We start from the raw sequence: 8,411 nt of genomic DNA, 5'->3' as shown, positions 1-8,411 counted from the left end.
ACTGAAAAGATTGAAATTAGTTTCAGAGTGGTTTACTATTGTTTTTAACACACATTTTGTTTTATGTTCATGAGGTTTTTAAAATGTGAATTATTTTATCATACTTATAATTCATAGCAAAATTCGAGAGAGGATGACAGCTCATCAAAGTCATAATGACAGAAAACCCCATGTTTGACTTTGCTCTCTTACAGTTTTAGTTCAGTGGGAGGATCCTATTTGACACGGGGTGTACTTTATTTAGAAAGGAACTCAAATGTGCTGCTGCCAAAGTAAAGGAAGTTAAAATGATTAACTAAAGAACAATATAACAGTGTTATTATTCAATTATTGTAATATTTAAAAGCCATTTAATGCAAATGGTTGGTTAATGGCCAGAAAAAAACAGATAAAGTGTATTTTTTTGGGACTTTGTGGCTGTCGCTGGGTTTTGGTGAGTAAGAAAGTGGTCTAAAGGTTGCTACTCATGATCTATAGCAGACCCATGCACTTGACCATGTACATGTTATGCAGGAAGTAAACTAACTGAATATTTCCTCAGATTAGTGTTTGAAGTTTACAAAATATAGATAATATCTAAAAAGTAAACTTCAAGTATGCTTACTTGTACATTTAAATAGACTACTTTTTGCAAAAGGTAATGAATATAGACTGCATTGAATCGCACTACAAAGTGGATTCATAACAGTGACGTGCGGTGAGGTTAATGGCTGGTGAGGCACTGACGTCATCAGTCAGATTTACAAACATAGGAACCATACTGAGTAACTTATTCACCATTTGATTGACAACAGTTAACGTGTTTTGTTTAAAATATCATTTCAACATGTGTTTTTTTCATATATAAACTGCAGCATAGAAAAAAGCACAAACCTTATTATCGTCTTACCTTTACTTGTAAATAAAGTCCATACGCCGCTCCTTCTGAAGAAAATGACTTGCCGCTTGCTATCACTTGTTCCATTATTTTTTTTTCTTCATAATCTCAGGGCTCACCGGCGCCCCCTAACATGAGGCACGATAATGTCGGGCCTCACCCAGCGGCTTTTTCGCCGGCGTTTAGCGCTCAGCACAAGAAACACGTCCCTCACATACAGTTATTTATAAAAACAAACACTGTACATCATATACAGCTGCTAAATTATGTAAACTCAGCTGATATAGTACAAGTGATTGAACCGACATACAGAGAGACAGCAGTACCGTCTGACTGCATAGGTATTGCGCAATCCAAGGTGAGGCTCAGCGGGCTGGTGCCTCATCGCACGTCACTTAGTATCTGAATGGCAGATGCGGAAATTCAGCGATTTTGAAAAGGAAAAACACCAAAAAATGGTACATTTAAAATGGAAAATGACTGCAAAGCACAAATTACTGATTAAATATAATAATTGAATTTATTTTTTCTCTTTTCTTCCCATAATGACAGGTGAGGCACAGCCTCACCTGCCTCTCCTGACTGCACGTCACTGATTCATAAATAGTCTTTTTAAAATGTTCAGTTATTAGGTTTTTACTGTAGTAAACAGATGGTGTCATATTTGGCGTACTTTCTAAAGCTACAGTTGGAGGTAGAGCCTTTAACCACCAAGCCCCTGTTTTTATGGAATAAGCTCCCAGCCAGAAGTCTGAATCTGCATGGGAAAAGTATGTAGGGCCACAAGCTCCCTGCTCTGCTCCATTCTGATGCATCCACTTGAAGACAAACAGATCCATGGATGTCCTTGTTTTCCTCGTCTCAGCTGGAAAACTGGACAGCTCCTATAATGCTTGTCATTTTTGTTACACCGCTAACGTTAGGTTGGGGTGTGAGGGTCTGTAAGCTAGAAGGAGAGAAAGGATGATGGGAAGTGAGTACAGGCTCACCACACTCCTGCCGCTCGGCAGAAACTATGACATAGAAAACGACACTTTAAAAAAAGAAAAACAAGGCTTTAAATGCCATAATCATAATTAAAAGACCACTAGAAACTTTTACAAAACATTCAAAATGATTGGAGAGCAACTTTAAGAGCGGTGAACCGCCTATAGGAAGATGGGTTAAGGTTAACTCTGGAAAAATGTAAATTTGTTTCCAAAGTCAGTAAAAGACACACATTGTGTCTCAGCATTGTTGAAACTGATCCAGAGAAAGTGGAGGCCCTTAAAACCCGGCTAACTTTTAAGAACCTAAAGGAGTTACGCTCATTTTGGGGTTTCGCTAACATTTATTTTGAGCCATTTTTGAACCCATCTGAGGGTTGTACACTGACTGTCACACCAAAGCTGCGGTATTGTCTCCAATGTGGTGAGGATGGTCACGTAGCATCGTCATGGTCATGCGATCCCAACCCATAAAGTACTTGCTGCTAAGAAGCAGCAGCAAAGAAAACAACTGTTTTAAAGGGACAGTCCAAATGGACAGCTGAGCGCTGAAAGGACAGCTACTGTTTTTAAGAGTAAACACAAAGTAAAAAGAATCTTTGTTTGTTCATTTCTTGTACATGGTGTTTCTCCCATGGTTGTGGTTGAGGGTTCAAAACTAAAACTGAGCAGTTTTAGTTTAGTCTTTATTTTTTATTAATAATTGTTAAACAATTTCTTAACAGAGAAGGATGTATGTCAATTCAAAACCACAAAGGTTCTGCCTATATGTCCAGTTTAGTTCATAAAAAAGACTTTGCAGTCCTTTGGTTTCTCTCAGTGAAAATGTAGATACAAATTATCCCCATGTGAAAGTGGAATCATCCTGACTTCGTCCTCAATCATCCTGACTTCGTCCTCAGTTGACTTCAGTGTTTTTCATGCTTTTGGAAACAGCAGAGTCGGTTCTTGTCATGTAGAAGAAGAGTTTGCAACAGCTTTAAGCTCCGATCTCCTTTCTTGTGTGCATCAACCACAGTTCAGATGCTAATCTGCACAAACACCTGTTAGTCAGTGCGGCTGATGGTAGTCCAGTCAGACAGCCTCTGTGCTGGTTTCCTGCCTGCAGTGAAGCACTGCAGCCTGATAACATGAGCTGCATTTACCATCATCCAAACAGTTAAAAATAATTGAACAAACAAAACTATTTCAACTGCCACTTCCTCTTTTACTTATTGAAACCTGTTTTGTCTTTGTGACTGCATCAGCATATCTTGTGTAATGTGTGTAATGTAGGTGTGGCGTCTGCAGACTGTGTACAAAATGCAACTCTAAAACGTTTTTTAAAGAAATGGTTGTCAGTGAAAATTTTTCAAGTAATTCAACTAATTCTATCCATAGGTTTTCATCAAGAATCTTTTTTTTAAATACTGTACATGTGAAAAACTTTAATGAAATAAGAAGGATTTCTTTTGGTTTTTACTATTTTGTAAGCACTAAAAATGGTTGTTTACACATTTTTTAAAGGAGAAAAGAAATCACATGTCAAGTTTTTCATTCATTCGTCTTCTTCCATTTTGGATCACGGGGCTGCTGGAGCCTATCCCGGCCACTTATGGGCGAAGGCAGGGGACACACTGTTTCCTGTCACAGGGTCACAATCCCACGCCAATTAACCTACGTTGTGCATGTTTTTGGACAGTGGGAGGAAGCCAGAGACCCCAGAGAGAACCCACACATGCGCGGGGAGAACATGCAAAGTCCACACAGAAAGGTCCCCCATTGATGTTCTGTTTCAGGTCCCCCAGCCAGGACTTGAACTGGGGGCCTTCTTGCTGTGAGGCAAGAGCGCTAGCCGTGCAGTCAAGTTATATTTGCTGTTTTTATTTTATTTTTTTATAGCTGATTCACAAATTGTCATAATACTCTAGTCTGGTTCTGGTAAGAATGAAGTTTGAAGAAACTGGACGAATTATCTGTTTTTCTATTGATAAGTCATAATAAATAATCTAAGCATTTTAGAAATTGAGGAAATTAGATGCCTCTGTCTTAAATGTTTGGGACTTTTTGTCATAAATATTTGGAAAATAAATCAGACGGCAGTGCAGAGGGTTATTAGCTAAATGCAGAAAAAAGCAGGAACAAATTATCCTGAAATTCTAATATGTTATGAGGTGAAATTGTTTTATTTTACAAGATAAAACCTGGTAGTTTCAGACACTTGAGCTCTGTTTTGCATATGACAGAAACTGATGAGAACACACATCAGCTTTATTATGATCGTTTTATTTTGACTTTGCACTAATCTTCCCTGAGTGACAGATAAAAAAGAGAACCAGTACAGGAAATGTACCAAAAGCTAAAAGATGTGGCAGTAAAAAAACACAAGATAACAACAATTAATCGAAGCTGAAGTGAATAAAGGTTTGCATGTCGAGCCATGGCAAAACTCGGTACCTAAAATGTCATGTGATACATATTATGAAGGTACGAGTCCGCATTGTGAAGATATGTGAGTTACTAAAAGATCTAATGAAAGGTCAGACTGTGAGAAATTGTTAAAGAACTCTCAGATTTCCCGAGTCGACTTGTTTGTTTTTGAAAGTTTTACAAATAAAAATAAAACAGATTGAAATTGTTTCTTCAATGCTGTCATCCATTAATGATTTATATCTAATCTCGAGTAGTCTGTCCTCTTTGTCTATTGTTATTGGACATGCCTGAAGCCTGAAGTGTGTACTTTTAAAGGGTTGCTTTTTTTGTTTGCAGCTGCTCTTTTTTTGCTGCAATGGTGGCTCTCGGTTACGACGGAGTTTCAGGGCCACCAAAAAAAAAGGTAAAATTACGAGATTTTAAGTCGTAAATTTCTGAGAAAAAAAACTTGTAATTTTACGAAATTAAAGTGGAAGTGAGCATACACTGCAGCAGCAAGTGAACGCTGCACAGCACCAGAGCTGCTCTTCTAAACTCAATTGAACAGGTGAGGTGAGCTGATTTTTTATTGATCGTTCCAAATGTTTGGAAGCTCAATTTTTTTTTTTTTTTACGGTTTATACATTTTTTATTTATCTATGGGTGGTTTGCAGGGTCTCTGCAGCCGATGAAGCCATTGTGTCCCTCCACCTGTCCACTTGAATCCTTTCTTCCTCCAATAAACCCAGATCTCTACGTTTGTGTGATACTTCCGTCTGAGGAGCAGCACTTCTGCCATTTTCAACGTACCGCATTGGTGTTCGGATGACAGGTTCATGACGTAAGGTGACACATGAACTTCAGGGTTTGTGAATGAAAAGGAAAATAAAGGCTGCAGCGGTCCTCTACACCCAAATGGGTCTCTGAGCTCCTTATTTTACAGATGAAACTCAGCTTTACTGACACTGAACCCCGGAAAGCCGGCTACACTCAGTGACAATATTTCTGATTTTGAGTCGCCAAAGGGTTCTGAATCTCTTTGTTTTTTGTTTTTTAAACAGAAAACTTTGGGGATTTTTCCACGTAAATTTACGAGATTTTAAGTCGTAAATTTATGACAAAAATAAACTCGTAAATTTACAACTTAAAAGTCGTAATTAAAAAAAAAAGAAGTTTTAAACTGGCCCTAAAACTCTGTCGTACGCCAATGTAGCTTCTTTGGCAGCAACAAGTAGGTTGTCTGGTTTCTGTAGAAGCACATTGGAAGAAAACAGGAGGGCCCCCCTACAGGGGCCCCCCCAATGCCCAGAGGCACAAGCGAACCCAGTGTCCGGCCCCCAGGCCACAAGACAGGAGCGCTTAGCCGTACCAGGCGGCAGCCATGGGGGCCATCGGGCGCCGGACACCGAGACAAAGGCCAGGGACGAAGCCAGGGCCCCCGGAACCCATGAGCCGGCCACCACCCGACCGGCGCCCCGTCTCCGCAAGCCAACCCAGGCACGCGACCTAAGCAACCCAGGGATCGGCACGCACCCACAGCCACCCCCCATAACCCTACAACCCTACACACTACACCCCCCCCCCCCGCCATAATATCTGAGCCCCCCTCCCCAACCCTCTCAGTGCCCTCCCCTCTCTGTGATGGGATGGGGAGGGAAAGCCCCAGAGGGTCCCAGCGAACCAGCCCCCAGGTCCATCCTACCCATGCACTCACGCACACATACTCACAATCATCTGGTTACCCTCCCTACCCCGCCGCCACACAGTAACCCCCCCCCCCCCAGCCGGCCGACCCCCAGTGCCGTATGCCCGACCATTCCCGCAGCCGACAGGATACCCATAAGCCCGGCCGCCCTGAGAGGACCAGGCGGGTGAAGACCGGCCGCCCCCCCCCGACCCCTCCCATGTATGGAGGTGTGGGAGTGCTGTGTGTGCTGCAGGTAAAATAGGAGGTCCCCAGTGTGGGGGGCTCCACCGCTGCCAAGCCGCAAAGCCCCCCACTCCGGGGTCCCTCTGTGAGAGGTGTGTATTTGCTGTGTGTGTGCTGCTAGCATGCAGTGTGTGTCTACAGAGGAAGTTAAAATTGTGGGGGGGGCCAGCGAAAGGTGAGCACGGATGTTTCACCGTGCCCCCCTCCACCAGACTCTCTCCACAAGGCTCTAGATCAGGGGTCGGGAACCTATGGCTCGCGAGCCATATATGGCTCTTTTGATGGTCACATGTGGCTCGCAGACAAATCTTTAATTATACTTTTTTTTTTCATTGGACCAGTCCTTCTCGGGCGCGATGCGATGCCAGAGGCGCGCAGTAGTAGCGGTGCTTGGAGAGAAAACTATCAGTTTACTATCATCTATTATTTCACAGAGTTTGTACCACCCGGAAACCTGTGAATTGCCGTGCCTAAAACGGCGCGCTCCCGTCTCTGAGGAAGAGCGCGCAGTTGCGGGGACGGGACGTGTGAGGAAGAAGGGGGGGGGGGGGGCAGCAGGTGAATCGCGCAGGAATGGTAAAAACGTAAACCCGCTGCCCGTCACTCACTGCAGCGTGAGTGTGTGTTTGGCTCCCCGTCTGCATGTGATCAGTCTGTCTCACATCTACAGAACATTCAGACTTACCTAAGATCACGTTTAAAGTCTCAACGCCTGCACGAAGCAGAAACTCACCACGTATCATTATGTCCCTGTGTGCAATATTTGTTTGGGTGAAAGCGGGGAGGAGCGGGCGGATGGGCACAACCGGGGGAGAAGGTTCCCCCGAGCGACCGGCCCCCCAGCCGGCCGCGGTAGGCGTCCACCCTCCCAGAGCGGCCAGGCAGCCAGAAACGGCAAGCCAGCCGCAGTTGCAGGCCAGAGCCCCATAGCGCCGAGAGACAGCCAGCAAGGAAGGGTCCCGGCGCCAGAACGGAGGGGCAGGGGGTCCAGCCCCACCATTCATACCCTGGCCTCCCTAAGGACTAGCACACCGCCCCCCCAGCACCCCCCCAAAAAAAATATAAAAAAAATATTAAATAATAATAATAATAAAATAAAGAAATAAAGAAATAATAATAATAATAATAATAATAATAATAATAATAATAATAATAATAATAATAATAATGAAATAAACCCACCCAAGTGAACCCCTTAACCCCTGCTGTGACTGGGGCGTCGACCCCCGGGGGGCCAGGCCACGGGCGAAACACCGGCCATGGGCAGACGACCCCAGGCCCCAGAGGCCCAAGCCCCCCCCCCAGCCCCCGCCACGGCGACCAGCCACCCAGCACGGCACCCGGCCGCCATTCCCGGTCAGCCGCACTGCCCAGAAGGCCCCCGCCCATGAATCCCTGCCAAGTTGCCGGCTGAGATTTTATTTGAATGAATTCACTTCATGTCAGTATAACTGTGATGCTTGACGCTGCATTTGATCAGTGCAGGTCAGATATGCTGATCATCTCGGAATCTTCTAAACAGATCGTTCTCCTGGAGTTGACTGTCCCTTCAGAAGACCGGATGGATGAGACAAATAAGAGGAAGAGGGCAAAGTCAGGTGACTTAGTAGAGGATTGGTTGGGGCAATGGTTGGAGAGAAAGGCATGAGCCTTTTGAGGTGGGATGCAGGGGTTTCATAAGCCTGGCGCATTTGCAAGGCATCAAACAACCTGAGCATCACTGGGGCCAGCAAGCGATCTGATCAATCCCAGCTTGGTCGCCTGCATCACTAGTTGATGTATGTTTTAAAATAAATAAATTAATACATTATGCGATTGAGATAAAACAATTTATTTACTTTGCTTTTAATGTTTAGCCCAAAAGTAAAGCAGATAATAAACAATTCTGCTCCTCCCAGTCGTCACCAAGTATTTGATCTGATGTCATCATTTGGTTCCTTTAATTGACTGTATGTGAGAACTGGACTGAGTAAGTGTGACATCACCCACGGAGAATGGTTTACTTTTGGCTCCAACCAAAAAGAAGTCAATTCAGTCGCCATTTTTTGCGATACGGATGCCGCCATGTTGGTAACAGAAATCGTCAGTAAGCAGAGATTAGTTGGTCTGAGTCAATATTTCGCCGGACGTGGGGGCCTAGCAAGTGCCACATACCATTAACGAGGCAACTGGCCAGTTTATATAAGAATCAGAGCAAGAATGGTTATTCTTACAAATAGAATGACTG

The sequence above is a fragment of the Oryzias latipes genome, chromosome 1, assembly GCF_002234675.1.
Source record: "Oryzias latipes chromosome 1, ASM223467v1".
Lineage (NCBI taxonomy): Eukaryota > Metazoa > Chordata > Actinopteri > Beloniformes > Adrianichthyidae > Oryzias > Oryzias latipes.
The sequence above is the reverse complement of the archived record's forward strand: the minus strand, read 5'-3'. Positions refer to the sequence as shown.